At 40.7% G+C, this 19,688-nt stretch overlaps 1 protein-coding gene across 2 annotated transcripts in view; it reads right to left on the reverse strand.

Annotated features, from left to right (window-relative positions):
• Positions 1-19,688, reverse strand: part of CDH10 (cadherin 10) — a 147,847-nt gene that overhangs the window by 53,777 nt on the left and 74,382 nt on the right. The gene's annotated exons all lie outside the window — the stretch shown is intronic.

A 19,688-nucleotide genomic window follows, 5' to 3' on the forward strand; every position in this document is an offset into this window, starting at 1 on the left:
TCTGACCTTTTTTCTCAAAATGTCCTCTCGTTCTAAAGTGCAGGAAGAAGGAATATACAGAATATTCACCACTTTTTTTGTTTTGTTTTGTTTCACAACAAAACATGTCGACACAATGTGGGGGAAGGCAAGACAATTGGGAGGACAAGAAAAATCAGTCAAATTTTCACACACGCGCGCGCGCGCACGCACACACACACACACATTTCCAAAATGCCAAAAAAAAAAAAAAAAGATTGCAAAATGTGAAGAAAACTTTTTGCACTTTTCAATGCTGAGAGGAGAAAAATAATGAAACTATTGATTTCTGTGTGCAAACACAAAATAAGTCAGATTTACATCCCTGATGGATTGCATCTATTCAGAAACAAGTCTCTTCCATAACAGTATCCCAGAGAGATCCATCTGACATCTACTTCGTTATCTCTTTGGCATTAGGCAAATATCACTTCAGTCTCTCAAGCCCTTTGGTCATCTAGATAGTTCTACTACTATGCTGCATTCTTAAATAGTATTGTTTCTGATGCACTTTTAGATTAAAGAAACACAACTGGTCCAGAGGCCCAGTGGAGTACCTACAGAAAAGAGGCTCTATATATGACCTTCAGCTGATCCTAGACAAACTCCTTCTCTACTTTCCCATAAGCACCACTCTCTGGAGGACACTGGGAGAGAAATCCCCATTATCTCCAATTGCTGATAAGAGATTCTCAAACTCTCACGACAGGGTTTCTCCTGTACATTTCTTGCTCTTCAGTGGGGGCAACACATGGTGCAAAAACCTAGACTGAAACTGGCTGTGTTGCAAGGTCAGAGATCACCCCACATCTGCAACTTCCAGCTCTTTGTTTTATTCCTTCTCTGTGTTTTGGAAGATGGGAAAATATAGAAAAAGTGAAGCCAGCTACACATTGAGATTGGTCTTGCTCCTGATTTGATATTTGAACCTGGAACTGGAGTTAAGAGAAGTTATGTTTTTGGATTATAAAACTCCAAAATCCTTCAACCAGCATGATCAATACCAACAAGTAGTTTTTAAGCTTTGCCAGAAACTTCCTTATAGTGTCATAGTATCTTTTGTTTTAATAACTGTGTTTCCTTCTTCCAATCACAAATATATTCTGGTATAAGTCATTATTTTCATTGCTTTCAAATAGTTAAAGGAACAGATTTATTATGCAACCAAATTGCAGCAGATTACTACACTGATTCTTTTCCCCCCCTCATCTTCTGTTGCTAATTCAGATTTAGCACTAAATACAGTATGGCTGTGTCACTTTCAGACTAAACATTCTTGGACTGATGCAGTGACTAAGGATGGCATCTCTCCTCTGAATGCTTGCCTTGGGGCGGTAATGGACTGGATGAGGGAAAACTGACTTAAGCTGAATCCAGGTAAGACGGAGGTACTCATTATAGGAAACCCGAGCCCGGATATGGAGTTATGTCAGCCAGTTCTGGATGGGGTCACACTTCCCCTGAAAGACTCTATCCGCAGCTTGGGGATCCTCCTTGACTCGTCGCTTCACCTGACAGCGCAGGTGGATGCGACAGTCAGGAGCACTTGTTATCAGCTTCAGCTGATACGCCAGCTTCACCCCTTCCTGGAACCAGGAGACCTTGAAACAGTAGTACATGCACTGGTAACCTCTCTATTGGACTTCTGTAATGCACTCTACATGGGGTTACCCTCGTGCCAAGTTTGGAAACTTCAACTTGTACAAAAAATATTGCAGCCAGGTTAATTACAGCTGCTTTTCGTAATGATCACATAACACCGGTTTTGAAATCCCTTCACTGGCTGCCAATTAGTTTACAGGCAAGGTACAAGGTGTTGGTGATTACCTTTAAAGCCCTACATGGCTTGGGTCCAGAATACTTAAGGGAACGCCTTTTTCCGTACTGCCCATCCCGCACACTAAGGTCCTCGGAGAAGAATCTACTTCAGCCGAAAAAATCAAGACTAACCTGAGTTACCCAGAGGGCCTTCTCCACCGCTGCTCAGAACCTTTGGAATGATCTGCCGAAGGACATCTGCTACACTTCTACTCTTACAGCATTTAAGACGGCTCTTAAGGCAGATCTCTTCCGGTAGGCCTTCTCTACCTAGTTCCTCTCCCTGTTTACTGTGACTTACATCACTCTGTCCACCAATTCTTCTCTTAAATTTAATGAGAAGAATTAAATTAAAATTGATTAAAATTAAATTATTGCCTCAAGAAGAGGAGCCCTCCCTCCATGCCAGCTGTCATCATCCAGCCTGGGAGGGAGTGAAAAAGCCATGCCCAACTCTATCAGGCCTACTATGAATTACATCACTCTGTTTAATCTTATTGTATTGTATTGTATTGTATTGTATTGTATTGTATTCTCTATGTGTTTTTATTGCTGTAACCTGCCCAGATTCCTTGTGATTGGGCAGGCTATAGATGATGATGATGATGATGATGATGATGATGATGATGATGATTCTATAGCTATAACAGACCACCAATTTCAAACTTTTTGCTAAGATGTGTCCCTCTTTGCTTCCCTCATCATCACCTATACATGCAGGGTGACGCGATGTCATGACTACAGATGAGGACAAAGTACCACAAAATGTAAGACATTCAAGAAAAATGTAGGATATTAAAAAATAAAAGCTGGAGACATTAATATAAATGTAAATTTATGCTTCTTAGATATGTTCAAAATGAGGGACATTTTGAAATTCCTCCTGGACAGGAAGTTGAAAAGTAGGATATGTCTTGGAAATGGAAGATGTTTGGTCAGCCTGTATACATGAAAAGACATGACATTAGAAAAAAGTGGTGCTTGGTAATGCAGAAAGCAGCAGGAAAAGAGGAAGACCACATTCCATATGAATAGACTCAATCAAAGAAGCCACAGCCTTGAATCTGGAAGGCTTCAGCAGGGATGTTGAACAAAGCATCCTCATCCCCAACCCCAATTCCCACGGCAACAAGTCCAGATGATACAGAGCCAAATCCTCTGTTCTGATGCAAAGTGTATGGGCAATGTCCAGCCAGTTCAGCACCACACATGAGGTATAATACCCTTAAAACACTTTTTAACATCTTAAAAATTCATATTTTACTTTCAGACTTCCTAGAAGATCCAGAGTCCTCTATTCTATTGCCTGAAGTAGTGGTTCTCAACCTTCCTAATGCCACAACTCTTTAATACAGTTCCTCATGTTGCGGTGATCCCCAAACGATGGTCTCTGTTCCTAGGACCATCGGAAATATGTGTTTCCCTATGGTCATAGGTGACCCCTGTGAAAGGGTTGTTCGACCCCCAAAGGGGTCGTGACCCACAGGTTGAGAACCACTGGCCTGGAGGCTGTTTAAAACATGTCTTGCTGTGTCACCCAGCACCTGAAGTCACTTGCTCTGAAGTCAGAATGCAGTGCCCAACCATGTGATCAATGTTAAGAGCCTTGTTCAGATCCCAGAGTGAGCAACTCTTGCCAGTGGTGGTACCACCAACTAGCACAGTGGAATGTGCATGCAAACAACCATTCAGCATCACAAGGGGAGTGTCCTGGTAGTAGGGAAATCCCTGTAGTATTCTCGCTTGTGCAGACGCAACCTTGGAGATCTCTCATTCATTGAGTCACCATAAGTCAAAGCCAACTTGAGGACAAATACAACAATGAAAAAATATTAATTTATAGGGGGGAGGAACTCTAGGGAACAGGTATATGCAATGAATAATAATGCTAGTTATAGGGAAACCATAGGTTGCTTAAATTTACAGAGCAAAACACAAATTGGGGGTATGTCCAAGAGAGGGTAAATAAACATTACTTTAAGACTCTACAAATTGACACAAACTGACAAAAATGTTCTAAGAGGCTAGGATTTTACAAGTGGTATGTTCCTTAAGGTCCTTCAGTGAAGGAAAATGCAGTAGTCTTCCATGTCTGATATATTAAAACACATGTCTTCATGAGGCCTTTCCAGGATAGTGTATAATCCATCTTGGCTCAGCTTCACCCTCCTATATCTGGGTACTGCTACAGTTCCTTTCTTCTTTGGCTTCAATTTAGCATAGCCACGTGTTTCACTTTCAAGAGGACCATTTCAAGGGTGGTCAGAGAAGAGTCCTCTTTATGAAAGTATCCTCTGTTTCCAGGTGTTGGTCCCAGGTGGACCGAAGTGTGTGGGGGGGGGATGTTTCATCCCAACACTGCAAGGTGACCTCAGCTCCTTTTGTCAGGGATGATGGGAATTGTAGCTCTTCACCTCTGGCTCGAACTCACCACCTTGTTACGCACCGGCGCTGACCAGTTTTGGCCAGTGGCTAAAGCTTTGCTTCAAAAGCAGCAGAGTTACAGAGAATAGGCTGAAGACCCTGACAAACTCTCCAAGCCTTCTCACTCTTGCTTCCACAGAAGTCTTCCCACTTCTTCAGGATCCAGCTGGCTCTTGTATCTTCACCCAAGACACCAGACAACTCAGTAGTCTTATATAAAAGATCTACTTTATTCTACTATATACAGCTCCAAAACTATCCAACACAACTCCAACAATACTCCTCACTCCTACTATCCACTACTACCCACAAAATACATTAGGATTCATAGCCATTATTATAGTCCTTGGATCATACCACCCACTCTTGCCAGTTTCCACCCAGTGGGCATGTACATCCACTTTCATTGGTTCTCTTGTTTCTACCCAGAATTGATGATTTCATCATCTCAGCCTTGACCACTTAACAATTTTCAGGTGTGTTCAATTATCCACTTTGCATTTCTGTCCTTGGCATTTAGGACTTGCTAATTCCATTTACCTTCTACACCTGTGTGGCTCTTAATTTGCTTCTGCTAAGTCACCCTGACTCTCACATACAAGTTTTATTTCAATCACTGTATATCCCATGTTGCTTTTTCCTTAACACCTTTCCCACAAAAAAGTTGGGAGGCTAGAATTTTGCACTGTTCAGGCCTAAAGACCTCCATCTTCCCAAATCTTCCACCTGCTTAGAGAGTCTGTTGATTTCATGAGATGGAATAATTTATCATTGTGTGAGAGCTGAGCTTATATTATTTTATATTAATTAAAAGGAGGAACTTTTCATTTCTATAAGATGCCTGAATTCAGAATTAAACTCTTGTCAGGGCAAAGCTAACCTCATCTTCCTGACACCAATTCAAGGGAAAAGGAAATTAAGAGAAGAACACAGCTTTTCTTTTATGAACATCAAGCAAGTTCATGCAAATGATATGGGACTTATTTTTTTTTCCTGGTGCAAATAAGCAGCCATACGGTTATGTTCCTAATGGCCATATTTGCATATTGGTCTCATTATATTTAAATGTTAACAGCAGCAACAACTTTTTTTGTGCATAAGCAGTCTGCTAGATATTAGCATACTATAAAATGCATCCTGGAAAACATGCATAAGAAAATATACATCAACCTTATAGTGGGAATATATCAGAAGTCCCTCTAATTATATTTTAGAGTGAACCAAGAAACAATGGCATATATTTTAAAAGCCAATTCAATGTTGTAGAAAGCTTTTTCTCCAACTATCATCAAGAATAGAGGAACATTAGTAAAGAGAAAGAAAGAAAGAAAGAAAGAAAGAAAGAAAGAAAGAAAGAAAGGAAAGAAGCTCTAAGAAACCTTTATGGTATCACCTTTAATCATAACAGCCAATAATGAAATCCATAATAATGTGAGTCAATTAAAGGAAAGCTAGGTAGGTGGGTAGCAAGATAATCCATAAAAATACATTTTAATTCATTTATGGTCTATTACTACTAAATCATGTCCAGGGCTGCATCTACAGTGCAGATTTAACACAGGCCCTATTTAAACGGGCGCTATGAGGCGCCCCATCACGTGCGAGGGGTGGCGCCTTCAAACTCCCCTCGCCCCTCACACGTGATGGGGGCATAAAAATGACGGCGCCATTTTGACGTGATGGATGCCTAGCGTCCGCACATCTTGGTGCCTTTATGATGTCGCAAGTGCACCATTGGCACCTTGCATCATCACAATGGTGCCGGAAAAAGAAGCTGCTTTTTGTGGCTTCTTTTTGCTGTGCGAGGGAGCCATGTGGTTTGTCCGCTGTGGCTCCTTCATGCTGCAAACTAGGGCGGCGGCAGACCACCCTTTTGGGCGGTCTATATCCCGCCACAGTTAGACTCTGTTTTAACTGTCATGACTCAATGATATGAAATTCTGGGATTTGTAGCTTTGTGATATATTTAGCTTTATCTGCTAGAGAGTTCAGGTGCCACAACAAACTACAAATTCCAGGATTTCATTGGAAGGAACTTTATTTCTGCAGTACAGTTTCAGCCATTACCTAAGGCAGGTTACAATTCCTAATATAGGCATATCTGACAAAAAGCTAAGCCCCGAACTGTATATTTCAATTAGAAATGGACAAATCTGTCACATTTACTTTTTTCCACATTCATTTTTATTTAATTGAGAAATCTGAATTTGGAAAGTTTTTTTTCTTCTCAAAAACAAAACAAAACAGAAAAACTGAACCAAACACAATTCTCAAATTCTCAGAGACAACGCTATTAAAAGTATGGACAGAATAATGTTGTATCTGTTTGCCATGTTACATTTAGATATGAGGAATCTGTCAGGAAAAAAAAGGATTCTGTGGCATTTCTAATCTTATCAATCACAACCATGGTTGAATACACAAGTATTCATAACCAGATTTTTAAGAGGTAAGTATTTACTCAAAAATCTCTGCCTGGATGGACAAGTTTTGTCAGTTTTTGGTTTTTCCTGCTCTTAAGAACAAACTCATTTGTTCTGATCATTTTATGGAGAAATAGTTAAATTTTGAGGCATGCTCATCCAAAGATGAAGCAAAATAAATTCTCATTAATCCCTCTTTTGAACTGAAGGGAGGTCCCAGAACTGAAAAGACTGAATATGCAGTCAGAGTACAGAACACTGGGTGACAGAGACCAACAGTCTGACTTGACAGAAGTCAGTTTCCTGTCTCATGAAAATGCACTTCAAACACTGGAAAGATGTTATATAAATAGAATTTTTTATTATCAGTATTGTCCCGCAGTACTTGAACATGTGTTATCTCCTTAAGGTATTACATGTCAAAACTGTAAAGTATAGAAATCTACTATAAAGTGTAGAAATCTACTGTACCTTTGCTTTACAGGTTCTCATATCACAAGATCTCTTCAGTCTTATTAATACATCTAGCTACCATAGTAAGTAAATCCCTGTCCCATATATTTTCTTGCACATATGCCCAGCTGACATGCCCTTTCTTAAATATTCATGTCTGCATTCAGGTCACTGATGGGTTATGAAAAATTGATTTTACAACAGGTTCATTTCAAATATCCCTAAGAACAACAGCAACAAACAACAATGACACTGAAATGCATGCCAGACCTGCAATAGTATGGCTGAGAGCTGGTGCATGTGTAAAAAATTTGTAGTAGTTGATGTTTGTCTTCAAGTCATTTATGACTTATGGTGACACTAAGAAAACCTGTCACAAGGGTTGCTTGGGGTGTTTGTTTTCACAAAACTTGTTCAGAGGGGACTGCCTTTGTCTTTTTTCTGAGTGAGAGTATAACTTGCCAAAGTAAACATAGTAGGCTTTTATAGCCAAGCGGGGATTCTAACACTGATCTCTTAAAGTCCAACAGTCATGCTACTGCAACTGGTTACTTTTCAGGTTCAGGTTCAGGTTTTGTAATTTTGAAGGGAATAAAATTATAAATCATGGTTACATTGAAAACCTCAAGGAGTGACCTTGTGATATAAGTACAAATATCATGCACAGAAGCATGAGCAGAGTCACATTTGTTGGCCTTGGCTCCTACCTATCTGTCTTTCACATAATCTGCAAAATAATCCATGCACATGTATGTGCTATATATTTCACAAATTGGGAACAGGTCAAATCCAACAGATATAAACTTAGGCTGTACCCCAGCCTTATCCAACCTGGAGCTTTCCAAATGTTTTGGACTTTAGCTCCCAAAGCTAGCCAGGATTTTAAGGGCTTCACTCAAAATATACTTTTTGGGGAAACAGCTATCCTGCAGTGTAACAGAATACTTGAACTGGCCTTTTACATATTGATATAACATAGGCTGTTTCAGGGAGAAAGAAAAAAAAAAAAAAAGGAAGGGATACTTAAAGGAGAAAGGAGTAACCTGTAAATCTAATTCTTAATTCCTGAAAACATCTTTTATCATTATTTGCAGAACAAAGAACATATTTCCTTACAGATGCTTCATTATTTTTCAAATGATTTTTTTTTTATTTTGCAGTTATGAATAGTGGCAATCAAATGTGGGGGGGGGGGGGGAATCATCTTTCCCTTCTATTCCCAAAGACTATGGGATGAAAATTTGCTCTTTCTAGTTCCAATTGATGGAACAGAAGTTGAATATAAAGTATCGCAAGTAATATAACTGTCTGTACTGAACTATTTAAGCATGTGAAATTTCATTGTACAGCTGACAGTGCAGGCCTGGAGTAGGGATTTAACTCGCTGCTCATACAAATGAATTTATTAATCTTCTGAGTGACAGTATGTGATTTTATGAAGGGCCATATTGTTAAATTTTATTATTATTTATTATTGAAGACAATGTCAATACATGCGCACGCACACACACAGAGAGAGCATTTTCCCCCTCCGAAAGATAGGATACTGCACAAAATATAGCTTAGTCCCACCCATCCACATAAAATTTCATTTCATTTTCTACTACTATTACTGCTGCAATCCCTGCTGCTCGGGAGAAAAAAGTGCTGGTCTTTTCACTTTTGCACAGGAGTGAAAATTCTCACAGAAGATGACAATTTTTGCAATGAGGCATTTTGAATAAGACAGCACTTCTTGTCAGTGACAAACATATTTTATCCTCAGCTTGGAGGGTGCTTGAAACATAAATAAATAAGCTCAAATCAACTTTACTATCTTCCATCACTATAGCACATGAAATTAACTAACCAATGATGCTACTGGAACTCAAATACTAAATTAAATACAGATTTTTCTGGAGCTTACAAAAATTTGATTAAGATTTTGATTTAGCATGAATTACCAATTTTAATTCAAGCCTTCCTAAAATGTTAGACTACCCTGAACTCCATTTAGTCTTACAGACATTTTCTCTCATGGAATCATTCCTGGGCAATTAAAGAAATATTAACCAATATGAATTTGTCAGAGCATCTTGTTAAATTATTCATTTTATCTGGTGGGTTACCAGATGGTTACGTGATACAAATAGCTTAGTTACTCATTAGCTCTCATTAAGTGAGCATGAGGAAGCTGGATTACTCTTGCAAAAGCCAAATGTTGAGCCAGACAGGTTTTTGTTTTTTTAAAATGGCTTTTTATCTTGGAAACAATGTATGATCAACAAACCACAAGTTCTACCCATTATCTTTCCAAAACAAATCTAGATGGACACAAGATAGGCCTAGACAACTGGAAGTGGACAAAGTCAAATAAGGTTTATCAACCACATAAGTGGATGACCTTCAATTTCCTAGTTTGCTGCCTGCCTGGTAGGGTGGCATGTGTCATTCCTCCAGTTCATGAGACTGATGTGGCCCACAATGGGTCCAAAGCATGTTTGTATCACCCACTGAAGACACATCCTTCTTGTTTTCCTTATCTGGAAGACAGACAGGATGGGGCTTATGCCATCTCTGATCATTGCTTTCCTCACTTTCAAAAAAATTGCTCAACATTGTATTAAGAAACCTCCTACATGCAAATATTAGTAGAGGATGTTTATGCCTATTTCTACACTGATATATTGAAAACGGGCATTAGGAAAAGGAATGGGTTTCATAGAAGTATTAATTAATTAATTAATTAATTAATTAATATCCCACCTTCCTCCTGGTACAGGGACTCAAGGCAGTTATTGAGGTACAGGCCTACTTCAATTTTATCAATCCTCCTGATCTGAAACTGACACCAAAATATTTATATCTCTCTGCAGGGAAAAAGCTCGTGTGAATATATTTTTTTCCAAAGCAAACCTATTCTTGTCTTCCCAGAAGTAACTCCTTAGACTAATCTGTTTCCCCCTTCTTGCCCATCATGAAAGAAGATGAGGGGGCAGAAGACTACCCTCCCTAGTAGAGTCAGGTAAAAGAAAACTGTTACACCGCTCTGATAGCCTTGGCTGAAGAGCGGGGTATAAATAAATAAATAAATATAATAATAATAATAATAATAATAATACACCTTCTCCTAGATTGTATGTTCTTCCTTATTAATAATTTTTTCCATCTTGATCACACTGTGATGTTACTTGGTCATGTATATGTGCTGGTTTTCATTTGTGAAATGTTGGAAGGTAAGACACACCTGCTCAAATTTAGAGGTAAATTTTTTAATGTTAGCATTAGACGTATTAGCATAAATCTAAGCCATGACTTACAGGTGGATCTGGGGTTACCTTTCTGTTTTTTGTTAGTCTGCAATCTCTGCCATCTCAGATCAAGAAAAGTAGAATCACAGAGTTATAAGGGGCCTCAAAGGTAATCTAGTCCAACCATCTGCTCAATGCAGGATCTCCAGATAAAGCACTCACAGCAGGTAGCTGTCCAACCTTTTTTTGAAGACATTCAGAGAAGGAGATCCTACCAGCTCTCTAGACAATGTGTTTCATTGCTGAACTACTGTTACAGTCAAGAAGTTCCTTCTAATGTTCAATCTAAATCTACTTTCTTATAATTTAAAATCATTTGACCTGATCCTATTCTCTGTGGCAGCAGGGAACAGGCCTGCCTCATGCTCTCTGTGACTGCCTTTGCAGTATTTTAAAAATGCAATTATGTCACCCCTCAGTTTTCTTTTCACCAAGCTGAACTGCGCAGCTCCTTCAACCTTTCCACATGTGTTTTCTTCTCTATACCTCTTATCATCCTCATTGCCCTTCTCTAAACTTTCTCCTGCTTGTCTATATCTTTCTTAAAATGAGGCACCAATAAGGCCTGACTAATGCAGAATATAGTGGGATTATTATTTTTCTCAATTTGGAAGCTGTATTTCTGTTAATCTCAAATACTGAGATGAAGATCCCGCAATGTGGTTGAAATACAACTTCCAGCACCATAGAACACTGGCCATTCTGGCTTTGGCTGATAGGTGTTGCTGGTTTCTCACCACTCTTTAGTATAACACGAGTGCTGCCTTACCCTGTTGTACTGCAGCCTTATCTGGCTAGATATTTTCACACTCTTGATTTGAAAATATTTAAGGACCATATCTGGCTGGCCATTAGCCAGTCTTTTTGTGACATCCTACTCTCCTGCATAAGAGAACTATTTGGCTACGAGAAAGAAAACAGATAGCAACCTCTTCTTCAGAATTCACAATACAATCAAGATCGTAGCAATTCACAAGTGCTGTCTAGAAGATCCCAGGAGGATAGCTCACCAGCTTTATACACACACACGCGCGCGCACACACACGCTCACTCATTTTCCAATGTGGCTTATGATCATGATGTCATGAATGAGGTCCCCTCATTCATCTGAGGACCTCTCCTGGACAACAAAAGGGTTAAATGTTGGAGGGGAGGCACATTCTATTGAAGGGTTTACATTGCATTCTAATGAGGTTACGTTACAGCGGATGTAATGGCATCTGAGCAATCAGTTGGGAACTTCGAGAGATTTCCATACAGAGGTTTTATAAAGCCTTTTGGACCATACGATTTGAGTCTTTCCTTTGTTTGCCTCAGAGCTGAGGTAGATGTCCCAGATGCTGGTCGAGCTGGGCAACGGACCCAGGCTGTCAGCATCCAAAAACATCAAGACTACAAAGCCCATCTGAGATTGTGAGTAATTAGAAATGTACTAGTTAGTGGTGATTAGGCCTTTTTGGTTTATTTTCTTGGCTTGGCTGAAATGATCATGTGGCCAGCATCAGTGTGCTGAATGATACATTGGCAAAGCACAATCATGGAGGCCCATCATACATGCCCCCTTCACCTCATGTGCCCCTGTTGGACTGTCTGGTTGGTGTATATTGCAATTACATCTGTTGCATTATTGACAATCACATTTTTGCTTTGCCACAATCCCATACTGGCACAGGGCTTTTTATATGCTGGTGTGATGATGCCTTGAGTCAGACTATCCCAGCTTTCTGCCTAGTTTTGTTTTGTGCATCATCTAAACACTCTATCTTCAAAGTCCTTAAAAGCCATTTTATTTGGCCAGTATGGACTTCCCCTAAGTTTGGAAGCGAAGCAGGTTCAGCCCTAATTTGTATTTCCATGGGACACTGACAATGAATATCACATGTTTTAGGCTATAGTTTAGAAGGAGTGGGATGTGGTGGCTCAAGTGGTTAAGACACTCACTCTATTGATTGCAAGATCAGCAGGTTGGCAGTTTGAGGCTCAAGTGCCATGTGATGGGTGAGCTCCCATCATTAGTTCCAACTTCTGCTAACCTAGCAGTTTGAAAGCATGCAAATTCAAATAAATAAATAGATACCACTTCAGTAGGAAGGGAAATAGCATTATGTGCAATCATGCTAGCCACATGACCACAGAGTCATCTTTGACAATGCTGGCTCTTCGGGATTAGTGACAGACATGAGCACCACTCGCTATGGTTGGACACAACTTGACAATCTTGTCAAAGGGGAATACCTTTACCTTTAGAAGTAGGAACTGACAAAACTACTCTGAGTATTCCTTGTGAAAGAAAAAAACAATGAAACTCGTGAGGTTGCCATAAAATGGCAGGTGTCTTGAAGAAGTAATCCACTTTCACAAACTGTCCTAGTTTTAAAAAGTATCTTAGTTCTTTTCGCTCCAGAAAGAAACCTAACAAATCACCATCATAATCACCACCACCACCCAACAGCTAACAGCAAAGTTCTCCTTTTCTGCCTTAAAGTGTAAAATGTTTTCACACTTCCTTTGGTTAATGGGCATCTGTGATTTATGGCAGCCAAGCTGAAAAAGCAAAATACATCTGTTTCACTTAGCAATTTTGTCACCTAGAATGATCATCTGTAAAGATGCGATTTTGTTTTTATATCTGTCTCTGATATTTTGCAAACTGTTATTTCAATGAATTCCTTTCTTATCTTCCTAACAGTAGCATTTTATTCTTCGGCAGTCAGCACTGTATCTTCTCGTCTGGAAATCTGAATAAATCTAAATATGTTACATATTCATTTATCACATTCATTTCTTTATAATGATAATCACACCTTCAGCAATTACTGAGCATCATAGCTTTGTAGTTTGCTACTTCATATGGTTCCTCCCTGAGAATATATTAATTGGTGTGATCTTACTCAAAGCTGTTAAAATAAAAACTATTTAAGCACTGTGACTCAGAAATGCTTCATAGCAGAAGGCAAGATTGTGCATGAAATGGGCTCTTACATTCTGTAGATAAGCTCAATACAGATCTGACAGGCAAAAACTACACAGCTGCTAGAAAATGCAACTGACTTTGTAAAAAGCATGCTTTCTAAATTAAAGTTTTATCTCTTCCAGTATATATTTAATTATCTTGGCTCTTCTTTTCTAAACACTCTTGGCATCTGAAATTGTCATATCTCTTTTTCCCCCAATGGCATAAACTTTACAGATGAAAGCATTCCTTGTTAATTCTTCCCTCTGTAAAGTTCTATGCTGGTACCTTCTCTCCTTTAGATGGTACAGCCAAAAATATTTTCAGGATGAGGGCCTTAAGCATCTGGCAAGCAACCCGTAAGATTGGAGGGGAAGAAAAATTCTTCATTGAGGAGCTTTGGGCCCGTTACAGACGTGTGTAACGGGCCCAAACTACAAAGTGTGCACTCCACGTGTGCTAGGGTTAGAAAGGGGCATCCTTTCCGGACGACCCCAGAGCGCACACAAAATGACGGTGGCCATTCCACACTGCCGCCGCCATTACGACATCACGACCACGCCACCTCCAAATGAGGCGGCATGGACGTGACGTCCTTGCGCTGCGCGGGGGCGCTTAGAGCGCCCTTTACGCGGTGCAAGAAGGAGCGCCGAAACAGAGCTCCTTCCTGGCTTTGCGTCGCTGGGCGCAGCCTTCAGACGGCTGCGCCCAGCGATGCAGAGGAGAAAGGGCCCAAGCGGCTCCTTTCTCCTCCTCCCCACTGCCGCAGGGTGTCCTTGGGGCTTGAAGCCCCAAGGACACCCCTTTCCAGGCTGCGGGGAAGGGGCCTTTTGCCGCTTCCCCACGGCCTGGAAAGCGGCGGATCAGGGCCTCAGCAGCTGCCGCTCTAGCCACTGAGGCCCTGATCTGGCTGGGAAAGGGGCGGGTGCAGGCCACCGCTTTTCGGCGGTCTGTAACCCGCCATAGTTTCTTCACTCTACTCTCCTGTGTTCCTTGTGTTTCAGATCTCTTGATAAGGCTCTCCCTTGATTAGAAGAGAAATAATTCATTTTCAGCTCTTGCCCATGTGTTATTCCAAAGCCTTGTGTCTTACCAAGAGTTGAAATTTCATTCAGTTGAGTGGGACAGGGTGGCTTCTTGTTCCCATCTTAAAATGCTTAAAATTCAGAGCTATTGGGACTGAGCAGGATCAGTGCCTCACCTGCATCCATTCTAGCAGCAATTATGGAAATGGCTAGAGTCTGGTGAAAAGCTGATTCAAGAAAAAGTTCATCTGACTATAGGAGGGAAAGATCAGCAGATTCACTTTCAAAATACCCAAGCTTCCTCTTGTTGGCTTTGCTGGCTCATAGTTAAACACCTTCACATCTTTTTCCCATCATTTCATATAATACTGATCCTATTTCTACCAATGCTGCTTCATTTGAAAGATATATCAAGAATGTGGTAATTTAAGTTAAGGATAATATTTAGACATTTTGAAATAGGGAAAATCTCTTGATTTTGTTTCTCCCAATCTCCACTGTGTCTTGCTCCATCCCTTCTTTCATCACACTGCAATTTTTCTATTTGTTTCCTTATCACAAGGGAATTCAAAGTTAATTTTCCCACCCTAAAAGATTGAATGAAATTTTTGTGCATATCTTAATGCAGGCATGTACCCCATTTACTCACTCAATCACCTTTTCTATATTCTATTCTTTCCCCAATATGGGACCCAAGGCAAGTGACAAAGACTAAATAAGCAAAACAAACAAACAAACAAAAACCTTATAAGAATAAAAGTTAAAATATCAACAAAGCGTTATATTAAAACACCACTAAAAACCCACATGAAATCATTTAAAAAACAAAATAATAATGCCAAATATATGGCACAGACACTGATACAAATGTTTCCCTATGATCAATTAATTATTAAATTATTAAATATTAAATGTTGAATAAAAAGAATTTTGCCTGCCAGAAATGAGAGCTGGGAGAGGACCAGCCTAGTCTCCTGCAGAAGAGAATTCTACAGGTCCACTGAAGTTTCCAAACAGTGTCCAGTGCAACTCCAGGTAGAATGTTACAGTGGACCAAATGGGATGTTATCAGGGCATTTGTCACTCCAGCCAAGTCTGACATCTCAAGGAAGAAGAACATTTTCCACACCAGTGTTGATTGTGCAAATGCACTCTTGGTAATGGCTGGAAGATGTGAATCAAAGTTCAGGGCTGGATCCAGGAGAACACTCAAGTTGTGAATATGAGATTGCACGGGTAGTGTAACGCCATCCAAGACAAGCTCAGTCCCTGTTTTCTGATCTGCTTTTGCCTGATTAGGTGCACCTTAGTCTTGCCTCATTTATGGGTGCCATGTGTTCACCTTCATCCAGTCCGTTAATGACAGCAGGCTCTGGTTCAGTGCTGAAACAGCTTCCTTGGAATTAGATGGGTAAGAAGATAGAGTCTTAAACAGCATATTGGTGGCAGCAAACCTCAACACTTCAAGTAACCTCTCCCAGACATTTCATGTCTGTGGGCCAAAACACACTGCCAATAAAGAGTGGTCAGAGGTCACTCTGGTTGTGATCGGGCTGAGACTGCAGTGACCATACAGCCCACTCCTGAAGCGGGCCACTACTGTGGTCTCAAACCAGTGCTACTATGAGACAGATCATATCCACTCCTTTTTGATCTGGTCCAAAGGGCCAGACTGTGGTGCTAGAGAAGCTTCAGGCTGCTTTGGGGGCATGCACCATTTGAATACCATACCTGCATGGCTACCATAAACCACCTTACTTGGCCCATGTGTTCTCGGCCTGTGTTAAACAGCGTGGGGGGGGAAACCAAGGGGGGACCTATGTGCCAAACCCTGGGGATTTTTGTCCCTAGAACTGGAATCCCCCAACACCACCTTCTGAATTCACCCTGCAGAAAGGACCAGAGCCACTATAAAACAGGGACCCAAGTCCAATCTCAGAAAGCCAGTCCAGAAAGGCTTGATAAATCAGACCATTGTCCCATCTAGCCCAGTATTGTCAATACTGACCAGCAACAGATCTCCAGGATTTGAAGCAAAATTATTTTCTGACCCTACCTGGTGGTCTCCTGTTCAAGTACTACCCAGACCAAAACCTGTTCAGCTTTCACAATCAGAGAGCGGAGAGTAGTATGATAGCAGATGAAGTTTAGCAGTTGCATCTAATGCATGGAAACCACTTAGGTTCATGATGAATCATGTGACATGCATACATCTGTCCTCCAATACTTCCTCACCACTCTCTGCCCTTCTGTATGTGCTGCCTGCTTGAGGTGGCTGCCTCAGTCTTCCCAATGATATGGTTCCACAGGGAGAAATGTAAGATACTGCACTTAGGGCATAAAAATGAAATGCACAGATATAGGATGGTGGACACCTGGCTGAACAAGACTAAGTGTGAAAGGGATCTAGAAGTCCAAGTAGACCACACATTGAACATGAGTCAACAGTGTGATGTGATTAGCTAAAAAAGCTAATGCAATTTTAGGCTGCATCAATAGAAGTATAGTGTCTAGATCAAAGGAAGTAATAGTGCCACTCTATTCTGCTTTGGTCAGGCCCCACCTGGATTATTGTGTCCAGTTCTGGGCACCACAATTCAAAAAGGATATTGAGAAACTGGAGCGTGTCCAAAGGAGGTTGACTAAAATGGTAAAGGGTCTGGAAACCATGCCCTATGAGAAACACTTTAGGGAGCTGGAGATGTTTAGCCTGGAGAAAAGAAGGTTAAGAGGTGATATGATAGCCCTGTTTAAATACTTGAAGGGATGTCATATTGAGGAGGGAGCTAGCTTGTTTTCTGCTGCTCCAGAGACTAGCACCCGGAGCAATGGATGAAAGCTCCAGGAAGAGAGATTCCAGCTCAATATTAGGAGGAAGTTCCTGACTGTAAGGGCTGTTCAACAGTGGAACAGACTCCCTTGGAGAGTGGTTGAGTCTCCTTCCTTAGAGGTCCACAAACAGAGGCTTGATGGATGCTTTGACTGTAATTTCCTGCATGGCTGGGGGTTGGACTGGATGGCCCTTGTGGTATTTTCCAACTCTATGATTCTATGGTCAACCCAACATGAAAATAAAACTGAACAGACCTTAGCTAGCAGTCATGGCAATTTTCAGTCCAGAGATATCACAACACATGTGTTGTTGTCATGTTCATGGCTGGTTTTCTTTCCATTTGTTTGCTTTCCTCAGTACATCTAGCCACTTGATCTCTTCCATGACATCTGAGTCTTAATGTGCCTCAGTTTGCTGCTTGAAGGCAATGCGAACCACTTATTTTAACTTACACTGAAAGGAGTGTGAAGAATGACTTTGTTGATGAATGTTACACTGTATTTCAATGAGACAACTTAAATTCTCACCCTTAATTGACTGAATTCTCACTCATTTACATTGCTATAGTTTGACACTCCAGGGTGGAACATACTTTTACACCTATCAGACATTGTGAGCCCAATGTCACAGGCAAAGGGAGTCTTTTCATGGCTGGTAATGGGGGTCAGCATCCCACAGAGAAAAATTTTCTCAGAATTTGACAGTCTCATTATGGCAGAAGCTATGAAGTATGAGGAACTGGCTGATGGCAACATGGAAAAACATTTCTGTGGTGTTATCTGGTCTTATTATGTGTGTTGGCTAGCAACAGCTTTGCTAAGGTATCTGTAGCAAAACTGTGACAGCTGTGTGGTGTAGTGGTTTGAGCAGTGGACTATGACTTTGGAAAGTAGGGTTTGAATCCCTGCTCAGCCATAGAAGCCCACTGGGTGAATTTTGATAAATCACAGTCTCTCAGCCTTAGACAAAGACAAGGCAAAGCCATTCTGTACAGATCTTGCTCAGAAAACCATGTGATAGATTTGCCTTAGGTTTTGCCATAAGTCAGAGTGATTTGATGACACACACTAACAAAAAAGCAAAACAGTAGAATGTGGTACAGTGGTGATTATGTCCTTTCCCCATTTCCTTATTATTATTATTTTTAATTTTCAATGACACACAATGGTTTCAGCTAGATTGGGAGCAGACAGTATATTTGCATATTCAGAAACTGAGGCCCAGTACAGATTGCTGGAAAATGGCAGTCTGGGGCCGATTTTAGGGCTCAGGAGTGAGGAGCGACCGCATGCTCCTGAGCCCTACCATGTGCCACTGGCACCATCATGGCTTGGCCCCATCTACCTGGAGGCCACCATGATGATGCAAGCGTGGCACAGCATCTAAACATCACCATGTCGTGCATGAATCATCACTGTGTGCAAGTGCACCATTGGCGCGCTCATGGTGCCCGTCACGCAGACTAAAAAGAACCTGCTTTCAGTGGCTTCTTTTTAGTCCTGATGTAGGCCACACCATTTGCTTGCTGCAGCCTCCATCAGGAGTAAAAACGGGCAGCTCCAGCCTGCCCTCTCGGAGCAGTCTGTCGAGCCCCTGAGACTCACTTCCAAACAATTGTTTCTATTATTTATCTAGATTTCCATATTTTATTTGTTTGAAGCACCATAACTTCTATACAAGTCTGCTCTAAGATCTTTAGAAGTGGTCCTTTGCTCAGCCTCACCAACCTTTGAGATATGTTTGGTAAGAAAGAGGGGGAAGGTCTTCTTGGTGGTTGTTCCAAGGCTTTGGAACCCCTTCCCTAATGAGGTAAAGATGTGTCCTTCTTTTCTGGTGTCCGTCTGTTAGCAAATGGAAAAAAAAACCTTCTGGTGGGTTTTAAAGAAATGACTGCAAGGACTTTTTAAGTGAAGTGCTGTTTTGCTCACTTCAGGCTTTTACGCAATTAAAAAAAACCCTAATTTTAGTACTATGGCTTATTTATTTGCCTTGTAACTATAACTTCTCAGTGCTTTTTATATTGTTTAGGATTGTTTTCAGGTGTGGCGACAAGAGGAAAGCATCCTAAAATTCTGTTCATTTGGTCAGTGTTGAATGTGCACACTGTAAAACATATAAGCACGTACCCCTTTGCTCACTGACATTTTATCTCAGGGAATCTCATTATGTATTTTTCCCTGTAGAGCAAACAAACAAACAAACAAATCCCAACAGTCTTGGCACATATTCAATCATTTTCTGTTCTGAGCATTAATATTGCTGCCCCCCTCCCTAATAATAACACACTCAAAAGGCCACAAATGATTCCTAATGTAGACATCATGGGGCTTGCGGCTGGGGGAAGAGATATTACCTTCTTCACTAAAATGACTTCTACCCAACAGATATTTTAATTGAACAAAACATGCTCTTCAATATTCAAGAGGAGTTCATGATGAGTCACATTTTGCT

Source organism: Sceloporus occidentalis, unplaced genomic scaffold, assembly GCF_023333645.1.
Source record: "Sceloporus occidentalis isolate IW3139 unplaced genomic scaffold, rSceOcc1.0.p SCAF_3, whole genome shotgun sequence".
NCBI lineage: Eukaryota > Metazoa > Chordata > Lepidosauria > Squamata > Phrynosomatidae > Sceloporus > Sceloporus occidentalis.